This window comes from Cynocephalus volans, chromosome 14 (genome assembly GCF_027409185.1).
Source record: "Cynocephalus volans isolate mCynVol1 chromosome 14, mCynVol1.pri, whole genome shotgun sequence".
In the NCBI taxonomy this organism is placed as follows: Eukaryota; Metazoa; Chordata; class Mammalia; order Dermoptera; family Cynocephalidae; genus Cynocephalus; species Cynocephalus volans.
In genome coordinates this window covers 55,585,285-55,603,870 of record NC_084473.1, presented here as the reverse complement: position 1 = coordinate 55,603,870, position 18,586 = coordinate 55,585,285, and positions in this window count along the sequence as shown.

Below are 18,586 nucleotides of genomic sequence, written 5' to 3'. Positions count from 1 at the left end.
ATAATAGAAAACCAAAAACAAGAAAGAAAATCAATAAAACCAAAAACAGGTTCTTTGGGAAAAAAAAGTCAATAGAACTGGTAATCTTCCAGCAAGACTAATTAGTAAAAAAGAGAGAGAAAACTCAAATTACCAATTCAGTAAAGAAAGTGGTGACATCACTAAGATTTTCAGGACATTTAAAGAATAAGGGAATTGTCTTAGCCCATTTCTGTTGCTCATAACAAAATACCTGGAACTGGGTAATTTATAAAAAATCTAAATTTATTCCTTACAGTTTCAGAGCTGGGAAGTCCGGAGTCCAGAGAACACATCCGACGAAGGGTTTGTGGGTGGCATCAGTGACCCAGGGGTCTTACATGGCAGAATGGTAGAGAGGAGAGAGGAGAGAGGAGAGAGAGAGAGGAGAGAGAGAGAGAGAGAGACTTTTATGTGTTCTTTTAAAGCCCAAAAAATCACTCCTATGGACTAGGGCATGGTCCTCAATCTAATCAATTCTTCAAAGCCTCACCTTTCAATTATCACAATAGGATTTCCTACCCTCAACAGTTACAGTGGGGATTAAGCTTCAATGAGGTTTGGGGGCATCCAATCTACAGCATTCTGCCCCTTACCCCCCAAATTCACATCTTTTCCACATACAAATACATTCATTTCATCCCCAAATTCTTAACTTGCTTCAACTCAAAAGTCCAAAGTTCAAAGTCCCATCTGTGAAATCCAAATAAGTTATCTACTTCCAAGATGCAATGGTTGGACAAGCATAAGGTACATATTCCTGTTCAAAAAGGGAGAAACAAGCCAAAAGAAAGGGGTACAGATCCTAAATAAGTCTGAAACCCAGCAGGGCAGGCATCAAATCTGAAGGGTAGTGAATCATGTACCTTGACTCAATGTTCAATGTCCTCTGTACACTGGTGCAGGGGTTGGGCCTCCAAGGCCTTTGGCAGCTCCACTCCTATGGTTTTCCTGGTCTTCAGCCATGCTTTAGCTCTTGCAGGCTGGCATTGCAAGCTGGTAGCTCTACAATTCTGGGGTCTCCGTGGTAGTCCCACTCTTATGGCTCCACTAATCATGACCTTGGTCGGGTTCCTCTGCTGCAACTCTAACCTCACATTTCCTCTCAGCATCACTCTAGCAAAGACTCCATGCTGTGAATCTGCCCCTGTGACAGATCTCTTCCTGGGTCCCCAGGCTTTTCTATACATCCTTTGAAATTGGGGTGGAGATTCCCAAGCCTCCACAGCTCTGGCATTCTGCAAGCCTGCAGACTTAACACCATGTGGATGCTGCCAAGGCTTCCAGCTTGTATCTTCCAAAGCTGTGGGTCCAGCCACACCTGGGGCCAATTTATCCACAGCTGGAGCAGCCAGGATACTGGTGCTAGAAGCAGCTTCCCGAGGTAGCCCTAGGCATTGAGCTCATGGACGGTGCCTCAGGCCTGTTCCCCAAGACCAATCTGTCTCCCTAGGCCTCTGGGTTTGTGATGGGAGGGTTGGCTCCGGAGACTTCCACAATGCTTCAGGGACTTTTTTTTCTTTCTCTTAACAATCCCTTTCTTTTGCACTAATCTTCTTAGCACCATTGCATTTTTCTCCTGAAAATGTTCTCTGCTTCTCTACCACATGGCCAGGCTGTAAATTTTCCAAATTTGTATGCTCCGTCTCCCTTTTAACTATGAATTCTGTCTTTATATCATGTGTTTGCCTCCATAACTCAGCATAGGCTGTTACAAGCAGCCATGCAGCTTTCTGAACATTTTGCTGCTTAGAAATTTCTTCTACCAAATACTCTGGGTCAGCAACTTTAAGTTCCACATTCCATCACACTTTGGGGCATGAACAGAATGCAGCCATGTTCCTTGCAAATTCATAGCAAGGGCGATCTTTGCCCCGGTTTCCAATAAGCTCCTTCTTATTTACATCTAAGATCTTCTCAGAATGGCCTTTATTGTCCATATTTCTATTGTCATGCTGGTCACCACCATTTAACCAGTCTCTGAGAAGTTCCAAACTTTCTCTCATCTTTTTGTCTTCTTCTGAGACTTCCAAACTCCTCCAACCTTTGCCCAATACCCAGTTCCGAAGCCACGTCCACATTTTCAAGTATTTATTATAAGCAACACCCCACTTCTCTGGTACCAGTTTTCTGTATTAGTCTGTTTCTGTTGCTTATAACAATATAGCTGGAACTGGGTAATCTATTTAAAAAATGAAATTTATTGCTACAGTTTCAGAGGCTGGGTGGTAGTCCAAAGTCCAGTGAACATATCTGGTGAAGGCCTTGTTGGTGGTGACATTGACCCAGGGGTCTCACATGGCAGAATGGCAGAGCAGAGAGAAAGAGAGACTCTCATGTGCTCTCCCTTTAAAGCACTCAGAACCACACCCATGAACTAGGACATGGTCCTTAACAAGCTAATCACCTCTTCAAGGACCCACCTTTCAATGATCATAATAGGATCTCCCACCCACAACAATTGCTGTGGGGATTAAGCTTCAATGAGATTGGAGGGTCATCCAATCTATAGCAGGAATACTCTGTACAACTTTAGGTCAATGAATTCAACAGCTTGGATAAAATGAGAAAAATTCTTGAAGAAACAAACTACCAAAACTCACTCAAGAAGAAATAGATAGTCTGAATAGTCCTATTATATTTAAATATATATATATATTTCTAAGAAAGAAAACTCCAAAACCAAATGGCTTCACTGGTGAATTCTTCCAAACATTTAAGAAAATAATAATAGTATTACTAATTTCACACAGTTTTCATAAAACCAGAATTCCCACCTCATTCTGTGATGCCAGCATTAGCCCAATAGCAAAACCAAAAACAGACATTACAAAAAAACTACTGATCGAATCCCTCATGAGCATAGATGCAAACATTTTTTTAAAAATTTAGCAAATGTAATTTTGTCCCATAAAGATTATGCTTAATAAACCAAATATATCAAAGCTGATGAGATCACAGAGAATGGGGTCTATGATTATATTGTTGTCAACTCCTCCAGTAAACTAGCATTTTATATAACTAAGTTTTCTATTTCCACAAAGCCAAAAAAGCAGATACTGTTATCCACTGAATCGACTGCTCCTTAGATATACAGAGGAGGTATAGAGTAGTGTTGAGAGCACGGGTTCTGGAATCAGATTGCCTGAAATTGAATTTCAGCTCCATCTCTTTCTGGCTTTATAATTTGGGAACATTACTTAACCTTCCTGTGCTTCAATTTCATCAGCCATAAACTGGAGATAATATCTTTCTCATAGGGTTGTTGTGAGGAATAAATGAATTAGTACTTGTAAAATATTTAGAACGGTGAAGGAGCTGGGATAAAGTAGGTGCTCACTAAGTCTATCAAGGAGCAGCAGTATAGGTAGGAGTGATCATATCAGGTGAATAGCCATGAAACACACTCCTGAACTGAGCCCTGGAGAATTTTATGCTTGGTAGATACCTCAGGAAGAAAGCACAGAAATGAGCATAACACATAAAATGATCAGCATAAGCAAACACTTAGTAGCCATAAAGGTAATTGGTATTTTCCAGAAGCTGAGATTACACTAACGGGTGTTGAGTTTAGAATATATTTTTTGAGGAATGTTGGAAAGGGGGAAAGAGGGAGGGGCAAACATAGTAGGAGTAAAAGCTGGGATTTGAGAACAGGTAATGCAGAGCCTAGCATGTTGTGATAAAACAGCACAATTTGGTGCTGGCCAACGTAGAAAACTGCTAAAGACTGTAACCCAAGAGTGTGTCATAGCCAGATATGAACTTTTAAAGAAATTTTGGAAAAAATATAAAAAATACACCCAAGAGAAGGAAGCTGAAGACAGGGAAACTAGCTAAGCTGAAATAGTTTCCTACAGCTGTGGTAACAGACGAACACAAACTTAGTGGTTTATAGTAACAAAAATTTATTATCTTTCACTTCTGCAGGTTAGAAGTCCGGCATAGGTCTCACTGGGCAAAAATCAAGGTGTTGGCAGGATTACCTTCCTTTTGGAGGCTCTAGGATAAATTCATTTTCTTGTCCTTTTCAGCTTTTTAACCTGCATTCATTGATTTATGGCCCCTTTCTCCATTTTCAAAGCCAGCAACAATGGATCAAGTCCTCACATCGAATCACTCTGACTTCCTTTTCTGCCTCCCCCTTCCACTTCTAAAGATCCTCATGGTTAAACTGGACTCACTCCCATAATCCACAATAATCTATTTTAAGGTCAGCTTCAGCTGATTAGCAACCTCAATCCCATCTGCAACCTTAATTAATTAGCAACCTTAATCCCATTTGCAACCTTAGTTCCAGTTTGCCACGTAATGTAGCACATTCACAGGTTCTGAGGACTATGACGTGCACACTACTGGTGGGCCGTTATTCTTCCTACCACATAAGCTGTCACAAAATCTCAGGTAAGAGATGGCAAGAATTGGAACAAAGATGACAGCAGCAGAAATAGATAGGAAGGGATATATTAGAGAGTGCTTTTAGATGCATAATCAAAAAGCTATAGTGATGCATTTGGGTGGATTTGAAGGGTGCCGAGGAGACGAGGGAGAATACAAAACTAAGGATGTCTCCTACTTGGTTAAATTTGAACAACTTGGTAAAAGATGATGCCATTAACTCTTAGGAGCTTAGTTTCCAATATGTGAACATGAAATTCTTGTGGAATATGAAGGGTGAGATGTCCAAAAGCATTTCTGGAAATTTGGTCTGAAGCTCAGGAAAGCAGTAATGCTGATGACTAAGATCTGAGCATTGTCATGTCATTTAAAACCTCCAACAGAGTAGCTTGCGGTGAGTTACCAAGCACACGAAAGACATACACACACACACTCGCATTCAATATTTAGCAGCTCTAATTGGTGCTACCTGAAATTTAACGTGAGAAAATAAGACATACTTTGAAAATAAAATGTGAATGATCCACCATATCTGCAACTGAATCTTGACTGGTAGCTTGTAAGAGGAGCAAAGATGTGTAATTGTGAACCACTACAGAGGTGGTTTTCCCAAGTCCAAGAAATGTGGAAATGGTGATAAGAACATGTTCTTTCCTAAAGAGAAAAGAAATGGAACACTGGATACAACCCATGACTTTCTAGCCCCATGTTCTCATGTGCTATGTTCGAATGTTTGTATCCCTGCAAAAATCATTCTGAAACTTAATCCCCTGTGCAAGAGTATTAAGAAGTGAGGCCTTTAAGAGGTGATACATTCATCCCTCACAAATGGGATTAAGACCTTTATAAAAGAAGTTTCACATGGTGTTTGGCCCCTTTTTTGCCTTTCTGTCCCTGCTGCCGTGTTTGGACACAGCATTCATCCCCTCCAAGGACACAGCATTCAAGGCGTCATCGAGGAAGCAGAGAGCAGCCCTCGCCAGACACCAAACGGGCCAGAGCCTTGATCAAGGACTTCCCAGCCTCCAGAACTGTAAGAAAACAAATTTCTGTTATTTATAAACTACCCAGCCACAAGCATTTTGTTAAAGCAGCACAAATGGACTAAAACATGATCCCTCATAGAAACACCCACGAGAATATATATTTATCCCCCCAAAAACAGGTTTTTATTTAAGATTTGGGGTATCTCCCCATTTTGTGAGAGGCTTCAACTATATATATCTTTAAAAGGCATTGTTAAATTCACTGGCAAAAAATATGTACATTAATTAAGACAAATCAAGTGGTATAATGATGTTAACATACCTACAAATAAGGGTAACGTAAAAAATCTTTTCATATAGAAAAGACAGGACCTGAGGTATTCTACAGGTCTGCTCATTCACAGCAATGCAAAAAATACACAATGCAAACCATGAGTAAATAAAAGATCCTATAACTAAAAACTTAGAATTCCATATACATGACTGGGAGTAGTTGGGAAGGCTGGGTGGAAATGTCCATTTAAATGTAGGACCTTGATTAATTTTCTTCTATAGTGGTACCATAATAACCAAAAATAAGCTCACAGATGTAGCTCTGGTGACATATGAGTTGGAATGCATGGCAGGTACAAAGGTGAGTAATAAAAGTGAAGCAAATGAGCAAAAATATATCAAAAGTGACTAAAATTATGTGTTTTCATTGTTAAGAGATGTAGTGAAATTCTCATCTGGTGAATTCCAATTCAGCGTTTCCTTGATGTATCTTTTATAATTTTCATTCTAATTATAATGAAAATCATTTTTCAATGTAATTTTGCAATAAAAATGTTTCCTTACTTCTCATTACATAAGAACATGATCTTGTACAGTTACTGAGCAGGCTTACAATGTGCACACTGTATCTTCTCCTTCTTACCATTTAATCTCTTCATAGTCTACAGATGTCAAGAGGTTCAGATTAAGCTTGTTAAAGATCTGCTTCACTCGAACTCACTGATGATTATTTATTTAGCAGTTTTATGTAACCCTGTCATTGATAAGCACTCTATTAATTTGCCGAGGGACAAATCAACACTAGTTATTTTTCTACCGGCTATTAGACTCAGTGCTGCTGTTTGTTACAAACCACTTGCCAGTTAATTATAAATTATGGGTCCTCTTTGCCTATATTAATTGATATCTCCTCTGCCTTTGTAATACTAGACAAATAAATTGAAGGCAAGATTTATTAAGCAGTGTATGTCTTGTGTCTCTTGATTAGTATTCTTTACTTTTTTAACATTTATACTTGTTTACACAGATTTGACAGACCAATGCATTAGAGAAATGATCTTTAGGGTGTTTTGGAGTAAAAATAAATAAATAAATAAAGAGATAGATTTAATAAGCTTCCTACAAATTTATTTCAAATGATCCACCATTCATTGTAAGCAAGTCCTAAAATGTCTTTTAATTTTGTGCTATGGACTGGTAATACCAGCCTCCCAATTATGCAAAAGCTACAATTCAAATGGTTTTAAAATGTATGCATCCAGTTGCTATAAGATAAACAAATATGATGTGTATATAACATAAAATTAACGTAAAATCTGTATCACTTTACACACACAACATCCAAATGTCTCTTTCCATTACCTTATTACGTATTTACATCCTGTTACATGAGCTTTTGCATACATACAGAGGCCTTTTTTCCTTTTCTTTTTCATTTCCACAATCTATAGGTGTAATACATAGTGACAAAACAATAAACTATAGCCATTTTTAATTTTCAGAAGCATGAATTATGGATGGCACTTGCCACAGGACATGCACCTTTCTGTTTGCAGTCCACAGAGGAGCTGGAGTCAGAATTTAGGCCAGGTAGGAAGAAAAAAAATATTTTACAAAAGAAAGTCTTAATTCGTTTGCTCCCTGGACAATATCAAACATTGAAGAATTGCAAATTTAATGGGAAGGTTTACCCCAGAGGGTCATTGTACTATATTCTGATTTTAAAGGGCTTCAGGACCTAGCTATCTGACAAAAGATCTGGGCCTCTGAAATCCTAATTTTGTACATAATTTCTCCATTTAATTGACAGTTTTGACCCAAGTTGCTTTTGCAGTATCTTTCATTCCTAATAATTCCCCATCTGACATAAATCCAGCACATGGACAGCTAGCCCACTGGAGTGGGTGGGTTGTTTTTCCATTAGTTCTCAGAGGAAAAGAGAGATATATTGGTCAAGCAGATCTATTCTGATTTTCAGCTTACACATAATTGAATCTTTTCTCCAACATATTCATGTTTGAAGATTTAAAGACTCCCCAATTAGAATTTAGAGGAAGCCTTTACAGTAGAATTTGCTAGTTCATTCAGAAAACATGCACTCTGCTAATGTGCTGTGAAACTGACCTTGAGCCACTTTTTAATAATGAGATTCCAAGAATCATCTTCTCCTTTATACTGTGCTACCTTTGTTGGCTGTTTCTGGGCACATCTCCCAATGGATGCCATGAGCAATAGAATTTCCTGATAGCTTTGATTCATTTGATTATTCAGAAACATGCTATTAATCATTCCTCACTCATTTGTTATATTATCTGTAGATTCTCCCTAGTACCTTTCCTGCCATTTACCATCACTGCTCAAAACCTCTGCCCCCCATGGTCAAACAAGAGCAAAAGGAAGAAAGATTTAGATTATTATTTGCAACTCAAAACTACTTTGATTAGAAGTGGATTGGAGTTGACACTAATCTCTGAAATGAATCATTTTTGATTATCCACATTTCAGATATTCATATTACTTTTGAACCCAATTACATGGTTAATCCATTGTTTGCTGAACTATGCTGTACATTTTTTTGAACGCCTCGTCCTATTTTACCCTAACCCAGTGGCTTTCAGCTGGGGACAATTTGACACCCCAGAGAATATCTGGAAATGTCTGGAAACAATTAACGTTGTCACAAATGAGGGAGATGAAGGGACTGCTACTGGCATCTAGTGAGTAGAGGACAGAGATAATGCTCAACATCCTGCAATGCACAGGACAACTTCCCAACAACAAAGAATTATTAGTCCCAAATGTCTACAGTGATGAGGCTGAGAAACCTTGCCATAATAACCCCTCAAAATAAACTCTAACTTTCTTACTCAAAGGGGCATCAATAAGTAGAGCAAGAGTTTTGGGGCAGAATGATTAGAAACCTAATCATGACTACTTTTTCTAGTCTTGGGTGACCCACAGTTGTCTTAGATGTGCTCATTGATACAGAGGCCAACTTGAGGTACTCAGACAATGTGAGCTTAAAATGTGCACATTTGGGAATTGAAATTAATCTTCTGCAAAGCTTGCTATGTGTTATCTCTTGGAAACATTATCAGAAATGCATTCAAGGGAAATCATTCAATTCTATTAAACTCAAATTAGGAGATCTGAGTTTGGTCAATGAGGGGAAGAGGAAGAATCTTGAGTTATATGGATCACTGAGGCAACAAAGAGAAGAGGAGGCACGAGCAGATAAACAACATAAAGTAGATTCCAGTGCACCTGGGAAAATAAGATTTAATAACCTGATACATAAATCTTTCCGTTCAACAATTGTTTACTGACATCCAGTGGGTATAATGTACCATGTAATATAACCGTTGTCCTCAAACCTCTATCTACCCATTACTACAATATTTTTAGCATACAATTATGAATAATTATATATAAATAATATATGTAAATCCACATATTCAATTTTAAACATAACGTCTCATTTTAAAATATAAATAGATGCTCTAATACTACCTAATATCATCTAATGTTCTAATATTATGAAATATGAACTTTCCGCACCCTCAATGTGCACATCGCAGTTTGTAGACTGCTGCTTTAGTAGACACATATTTAATTTTAAATTAAATGTACACATTTCCTCTAGATGATGGTTTTCTTGAGCCTAGGAATGTTCCTCTTTTATTTTTCTTTGTATTTCTAGTGCTCAGAACAAAACAGGGATTTAATATCTGCTGTATTTACCAGATAATGTTGGCCTATAATGAGCTGATGATCGAGTAGGAGGGATACAATAGGTGTATATATAACTATGCTGCAAGGCAGAATTATAACATAGAGGTGGATAAGAGAAAAGCAAATTTGCTTCTGTCATAGATTTTCCTAAGATCCACACCAAAGCTTGGCCAAGGACCCCACAGATTTTCCTTTTATTAATATTTCTCATTCTTAGGCAGTCCTCTGCATTTATTCTTTCATATAAGAGTGATGAATTAAGCTTTATTAGATCCAATTAAGCTGATTCCATATTACACATAAATCTAAAGTTGGACCCTACTGTACTTCTACATTCCTCCAGGACAGGAATGAAACTAGCCAACATCATCCAATTAGAAACCACATCAACCACATCAACTCCTCTTTCTCCAAAATGGGTTTGATTCTTCATTTAAGACTGGTAGGATTCTTTGTCTCTTTCCTCTTAAACTAATATCTTTCAAGTCAGTCTGTCACCATGGTTGACATATCAAAGGATACCTTCATCCCAATAAAATTGGCTACCATCTTGGCACCTTAATTTTTATTTCTTTGGAAAAACTCTGTGTCCTTTGGCACTGTTTTGCTTGTTGACATTTATAAACAAGTAGACTGGGCTGGAAGGTGATAAGCAGAGAATTTTCTGCACAGTGATAAAATAGTCATCACTACCCCACCTCTGCAACAGAGTAATTTTAGTGACTTGTTCATTGGTTTAACTCTCAAGTGCTTTTATAATATGTAATCTCCATAATACTAAAGGGAACTTGAATAACACTTGAATAATTAATACTCTATTAACTAAAAAAAAATTGAAGGGATAATAACCCTTTACTAATAGAAGCTTTAGCTTTTTCACCTTGGAGGACCAACCCCATTTTATGCCACATTCCCTCTCTCTCGTTTCCTCTACACTTTTGTGATATTCACTGAGCACCTATTTCGTTCATTCAGTTGAGATTCCATAGATTCTGCCATTCCTGGAGAAAATTGCTTCCTCAAGGTGTATGAACCCACAAGTGTTGTCTAGATGAGGAATCTTCAGATAAAGACTTTCTACCTTTGTATGGTTTGCTGAATATGACCATCTATGAGAGGACTGTCAAATTGTATCACCAAAACTGAGCTGAGCAAGATCTGCTTATTTATTTAACAAATATTAATATGGATTAAGTGCCTGGCATATAATACACTCTATGTAATAACCCTACAAAAGGAGATATTATTATCTCTACTTTAAGGGTAAGGAAACTAAAGAATAAGAGGCTAAATATCTTGTCATAGTAGGTCAAAGGTATATAAAGAAGCAGCTATACTAAGGAGCAGACTCTGCATTTATTTAAAGGTAAATATAATACTAAATTCATTATTACATGAAAAAAAAACAGTCCATTTTAAAAACCATTGTACATCTGATGGGAGTTTAGATTTTGATTGCAGATTCTCTGAAAGGGTGTTGTTTGGGATGTAATTAACATGACAAATAAGGGAAAGACACAAGTTTAGCAAAAAGCTCACTTTGAGTGGATAATTTTTTTTTTCTTTTTTTAAATGAGAAAGGCTGGATAAAAGGCACATAAAATAACTGCTGACTGAGTGGAGCTCTTGAGCTAAGGACTTATGCTGTGAAAATTCTACTTTGTCTAGCAAACACTATCAAACAAGAACCTTGAAAGAAGAACATTTATTTTTCTTATTTATCTTAAAGAAAATCAGCACTGACCCCATAACTTCCCTGACAATGCTAAAAGTCACAGGTAATAGGAGAAATACAGAAGCTTGAGGCCGGGCTTCCAGTCTCTGAATGGGCTGTCTCTTCTTCCCAGCAGCTGAGTTTAACTAGGGAGGTTGAGCGGATGCAGGGACAACAGGAACTGAAGCACCTTTGGGTAGTAGGTTCAGAAGTACTCTGCACATCTATCAGTTCCAAAGCCCTCCCCATGGTAAAAGCAGAAATTTCAGGTCACAGTCTCCTGACACAAAGCCAAATAAAACACGTGACTGTATATCAATCCCATCATTTTTCAATCATGGTCACATCCAAGAGAAAAAATCCAACACAGTGACTGGTATTAATATAATTTGAAGGAAATCGGTCATTCCATTTGCGTCAAAGAGGCTATAGTTTAGTGGTGGAAACCATGGGCTATGGAGCTGAAAAGAACATTCTTCAAATGGTAACTGTGCAATCTACTGACACAGATTATTTTGCTTCTTTGAGTGACTGCTTTTCTTCTTGTAAAATAAATGTAATTCTTGTGTCTTGGGATCTGAGAGGATTAAATGAGACAACATAGTAGCACATTACTTGGCATATAGTGGATGGATAAAAAAGAAATGTAAATTGTATTATGTTAAAAAGATGAATTTTGAGATCCCCCAAGAAGCATATGCCAAGATGGGATTCAATGTGCAACAAATATATTAGAGGAAATGCCTGTAAGAGTGGGGAGAAAGGCAGAAAAGGCTGGAATACAAGTCTGACCACAAGTGAAGGAGAGAGGGAAGTAAGGAAGACTGAGAGGAAGAATCTTAAATAGCCATGCATTTCTAAGGAAAGTCTGGCAAGGCCATCATGCAGTGATGAGCCAACTTTGCCCATCATTGGATCCTGCATCTCCAGGATCCTCAATCACGATGCCAGGCACATGCATAGTCTGGCAGTGGCCCTTGGAAAGCAAAGACTCGCACTGTGATGGGGTTCCAATGCCACAGCCAAGACCCTGGGTCATTCATGTTCCTTGAAGTCAGAGAGGCATGTTCTCATGGTCGCTGTAAGTATTATTCAATGAAGATCCTTGGACAAACCACATGCTATTGATTCTGAAAAGGCAAGAGCCCCCCGCCCCCCAACAAAGAAAGAGAGAAAGAGAGAGAGGGCAATAATACACATAAAATAGTAATACAAAGTCATGGCATCTTTTAGGTTATATATTTGTTTAAAAATGGAAATGAAATCACATGGATACCAAGGGATGCTATTTGAAGTTCTAAGATGATTCTTGTTCTGGTTAAAAAGCAAGTTATAGGGCTGGCCCCAGGGCTCACTCAGTAGAGTGCGGTGCTGGTGTAGTGCTGAGGCCGTGGGTTCGGATCCTATATAAGGATGGCCGTCGCACTCACTGGCTGAGCGTGGTGCAGACCACACTGTGCTGAGGGTTGCGATCCCCTTACCAGTCAAAAAGAAAAAAAAAAAAAAAGCAAGTTATGAAAATGAACAACTTTTAAAAATTGCTTTTAATCAAGTCTTTCCTATTTAAAGCTGACTTTCATGAACAACTAGATCCTAGATTTCCTTAAAATTTATTACTTTTATTTCCTTTTTCTTTTCTTTTTTTTCTTCAGTTTATACAATTAAGTAGTCTTTAGCTTCTTTCTGGTCTTTTACTTCTTTGAGAATTTGAGGAAAGCCAATGATCTCCCTCCCTCAAATGTATATACATGCAAGCATAGTATGGAGTACAATTCCAGAGATCTGTGGATCCTTTAATGTCCATTAACAGCCAGGAGCTGCAAGGCTTGCCGGCATTTTGACCATGCTTAAATTTATAATGCTATTAACCTACATGCTTTTAAACTACCTTACAATTCTTGGATCACACAATTCTGTGGATTAAGACAATCAACTACTAATTCCTATGAAGACCTCTTACTTTTCAAGCTCAAAATCTCAGTGTGTCCTAAGGCATCGTTCAGTCACACTATTCTGAAGGGGGACACCTTATTTGGAAACACATTGAAATACATAAATACAGTACTGATCTAGGTGAGAAGTTCTTTCTTATTCCTTCTTTTCCCCATGCAATATGTCAAAGTTTGGGATAGAGATCCACATGCTTAAGTAAATTTGATTATGTTTTAAGGTCCTTACTTTTAGTATTTTTAAAGGTAATATTATACTACAATTATAGGTCTAGCACTGTAAATGTCTGTTACCTCACATTTGGCTTTCTTTTCCATAGTTAATATTTATATTTTAGGCCTTTCTTCTCCTCTTAGTAGATGAACATAATTCCTCTTGCTTTTCTGTAGCCCGTCAATGTATCAACCTTTTCAAGAAAAATTAGACAGACAAAATGGAAAGGAAAAAAAAGGAAGATTCTAATGAAAATTGGGTCACCATGCTGAATTCATGTGAGCCCAGATTCTCAGGCAGAAGCTACGTGAAATACAACACTCATCACCCAACTGGTGTCGGACCACACAATACCTGTGTGCGGTGGGGTGAATTGATTATATTGCAGGAAACCAACTACTTTTCCAGCAGTGGACACCTCCAATTACTGAGTCTGCAAAGTGCCTGCCCAGCCTTGCAGCTTTAACTCCATTTTCTTTCTTTTGGGGGTTAGAGCAATGCTTCAACCTAGCGGTGTTCTCAGTACTTTAAAGAACATGGTAAATGACAGAGGTCTGGAAGTATATATTTCCTCCAAAGCTGGTGACCAATTAGTTGCTTGCCACTGACTGTCATTTCACTGCTGTGAGCGCTGGGTTCTTGTAGCTTGGTGATAGACACACTGTTTATTTTCCACTTTATAGTCTTTGCCAATACTCGGAGTCCCACGCAGCTGCCTTTAATGCAGCTCTTCTGGATAGCTTGTGACAGGGGAAAAGATAAAAGGTATGTGTGAGTGCGAACAGCATCCCTGAGCAAACTTATCCAGGGTGCAAGGCAAAGAGAATAGTTATTTTCCTACCTTACCTTCTATCTTAACGCTTCTAAATGAAATTGTGGAAAACATGAAGTCCACGGGGTTAATGCTCAAACTGCGTACTGCGGCTAAAGACTTCGTGAGTGTTATTAAGCGGTTGACAATATGAGAATCAGACACATTCACCACCGGTTCAGTAATTGTGTCTCATCTAGGAGCAACTTCCCCTCTCTCCCCCACCCAACTTTTATGATTCATCATATTTATTTTTTGTTTCCTCAAGCAACATCTTTTATTAGTTGCACACTCACTGCAGAAATTTAATTTCTGCAAGAGAACAACAAAGCAGTTGATTATTATTATTGAGAATCTGGTACAACATCGAGTGAAATAAAATCTATAAGGCATTAAAATGACAGATTAGGCAAGAGCTGTATTCATTTACAAGTGTTAGAACATCATGCTAATGCCTCACAAGCACAACATAAAATGAAAATCAACGCTTTCATGCTGCTTTACAAACGAACGCCACGGAGCTCCCAGGAACGCAAGCCAGAGCCTCCGTTAAAGAGGCAACATCCTTTTGTAGTTTGCTCGCAGGTTCATCCTTGACAAACACAAATAAAAACACTCCTCTCACATGCACAGCCAGAAGCTCTCCATGCTCATCCTTTGGTCATCCCAAACTAAACACTGCTAATCCCGATAAGATTTAAAGCATTCACATGCACCTCATTGTTTTTAAATGGAGAGTAGCAATGCTTTGCTGTTTAGGAAACCTCTTCTTATATCCCACCGGAAACCAAAAAAAAGTGAGAAAGAAAAATGGCCCTGGAGTCAGCAAGGCAGGGCCATTGTTCCACACAATACCCTCTCCCCCCATAATTTAAATGTACTTTAATCACTCAGAGCCTGTTAACTTCTTTTCATTTATTTATTTTTTATTTAATTTTTTTTGGGGGGGGGCAGCTGGCTGGTGTGGGGATCGGAACCCTTTGGTGTTCTCAATACCGCACTCTAACCAACTGAGCTAGCCCCCTTAACTCCTATTTTAGACATAATATTTATGCTTTTACATCACGTGTTGTAGCTCAAAGCAGATAAGTAGAAGCAAATTACAAGAATACTGGAGAAAATCAGGCTAAAACTTCTAAATATTAGACTGGTTATCCTGATAAGAGAAGAGGCACAAAAATATAATAGACAGAATGTCTCAAAAAAAAAATAAAATAAAATAAAAAACTTCTCAGGCAACCATACCTGAGCATGTCTTTGTTAAGAGGACAGAACAAATAAGTTCTGTTTGTAGTATTTGCACAAGTCTTCCAAAAAGGACTAAAATGAGTTTCATATTTCTCTTTTCTTCCTGAAAGAGAGGTATGTAAAACAGTTCATAAGAAATTCCAGCAAAATAATTAAACTACGTAAAAGGTCAGTGTTTAAATAAGGAAGCCAAAATTTCACATATGTAGATTCATTTTATTTTCTGACAATATTGAATTTTTAAAAAGTGTTGCTCATATATTTTCTATATGTGAATGTGTGTATTTGAGAATAAATATGTAATGTACAAATGGATTTATAAAAATATATAAATGTATAATGTATTTTACTATGTATTACTAATTATATGTGTAATTATCCCTAAGCCAGATTAACAAATAAAACAATTTATTAGTGAACTTTTAGCTATTTATTTCAGATTCATTTACTATTTAAATCTCAGAAGGCAGTATCAGATGTCAGAGCTTCCTTTCCTTGAACTAGAGACAGAGTATATTCAAAGTTGGATTTCTTGGATTCTATCATTGTGGTAATTAAATAATGAAGATTATTGAAGTGATCCTGTTAAATAGCTCCTCTTAACTCAGTAGACAGCCGTGGGTACCACAACAGAGGGTAAGCAAACACTCATCAACAAGATGTCAGGCACTATTTGAGTGCTATACCCATTCCTCTGGTTGTACTCTCGAGATCTGCTGAGGTTCGTGTGTCACACAAAACTCCCAGAGCATGTGTGATCTTTCTATCCATTTTCCTCTGTTCAAGAAAGCATATTGAAATATAAATGAATGAGAATGGAAACCTGACTTGCTGTAATTTATTAAAAATCTAGAAAGATAACTCATGGGAAGACTGCTACTTTTGTTACCAATAACAGATTCTTCGTGACCTGTGTTGGGTATCGGTGGGAAAGAGCTGACAGAGAGGAAAGAGCATGTGGCTGGGGCAGGAGACCCCTGGACTCTCTTCCAGTCCCAGCTGTGTGATCTTGGCCAGCCCACTTTTACCTCTAAGGACTGCAGGATTCTGTAAAGAAGGGACTGTAACAGAGTTCCTGCCTTAGACACCCCACTAGGTGTTGTGAGAGATAACTAAGATCGTATGATGTAGGAAAGGTACTGTAGAGTGGGAAGGTGGTAAACACATCGAATAAGGGACGATGATTTTCCCCAGTCCAAGTCCTTTTATCAAAATTTCTTCCCTTACTGGCCTTTGACTTCCAGAACTCCAAAAAATCCCCTCTCACTTTGAAGAAAAGAATGAAATTGGGTATGTCTTGCATCCTATCTAAATATCCTTGGAATTAAGGATGCAACATATCTTCCATGATGAGGCAAAGAATGAACTGGCAAAGAATCAATGAATCAGAGATTTTAGAGCCGGAATACAAGGCTGACAAATATTAGCTAAAATGGAATGACTGAAAATGTGAAGGAACATCAGTATAAGAGGTATATACAGATCTCAGGCATATGGCTGCAACTAAAGTTTCAACAAAGAAGCAACCATCCGGTGGGTAGGAGGAAAAAAAAGAAGAACGAAAGAAAGAGAGTGAGAAAAAGCAAGCAAGCAAGCAAAAAAGACAAACAGACATATGAATTTGAGCTTTGGCCTCCTCCCCACTCACTGGCTGCTAATTCCTTGAACTTCACCCAGACTGTGTGTCCAACAGACCACATGGTGATTGCTAAATTGCTCAATGACCACAAGCTACAACCATGGGGAAAATATTCATGAAAATTAACATCCCATTTAATACTCACCATGCTTCCAGCCAACACTTTGTGTACCAGAAAGTCCTCGAGCTGGCTCCAAAACTTTTCAATTCCTGACAAATGTACTGGCCCCTCTCCAAGGAGCTGGGCAGCAATCTGTGCTTTATGCTGGTGTGTGGTGGTGGCAGTAGCACTGGTGGGAGATCCAGGAGGAGGAGGCGTTCTTCTCCAGTAAGAAAGATCTGAAGACCAGTGGCCTTGGGGACTCACCCAGGCACCAACAACTCCAACTTGGCATGACAGGGGGCCGGGTCTTAACTGCTTTCAATTTTTCTAAAATGAATGACATATAATAAAAGCTAGATCTTTGAAATAGCAACAGATACTTGACTAATTTTGTTCACATTAGCAATGAATATTCACATTTGTTTTTAGAATATGATGGCATCTCTGGGAGCAACGTTTCTAAAACACAGACTCTGTAGGGCTTTCTTAAAAACAAGAAAGATTACGTTAATAAAATTAGTCTTGTCTTCTTTCTGTGAGCTTGCTTATGTCCTCTTATTTGATGGCCTTTTTATACATTCTGTATATCACGTATACTTTAATCATAAACTCTAAGCCATTGACCTCAGAAATAAGTTTGTGTCCTATTGAAGTTACTTTGGCATGACCCATACTTGTGTAGCCGCCACACGCCCACTGTCTCCTCCCGTTCACATACACTTGCTTTCCTTAACTACACTAAGAAAGCACAGTTATTTGCACTCTTCATACATTCTTGAAATTCCTTTACATGCACATTCTCATGAAAAAGTCAGTTTTCAAGGAAGGCTAAACACATTCAAGATCTGTTTGACTTAAGACCTGATTTTCTTTAGGGTGTGATATTTTCTCTGATATACTTGGTTTTCACAAATGATTATCTCCAATGGCACAAGCATAAAGTATGGGGTGGTGTCTTAGAACTCTTCACTTCCTCTGCAGGGCCTCATCAGGGGCTTCGCGTATGCTGTGTATTCATCCCACGTATGCGATGGTCATGACGATGGACCAGCCTGTGTTGTAAATCCTACCCATGTAGGAATAATAATGTCAATACTTAGAAACCGGAAAATCTAAACCAGTGTCAAAGGTAAAATATATCAGCTACTCATTCTTCTTTCCCCTCAAAAAAATTCCAGCATGACAACTGTAAGAAGACTCCACTGGAAGCCAGAGAATTTTGCTTCACTGCTGCCTCTGGAACTAGCAATGTCATTAACATTGGCCAAGTTATATCCTCACTGGCACTCTCCTGATGAAGAAGTATTTAGACCAGATAATTTCCAAAGTTCCTTCAGCATTAAATTTTAAGCTTAAGATAATCTTTTCATCATCCGAAAGAAAATAATGAATCCAGAATGTCCAGGTCACTCTACCGCATTGGAGCTACTGGCCAAGAAATTCTGTGGTTTTGTTCCCATGATACCAATGTTGAAAGCATCTAAATGTTGAATGTCAAAAC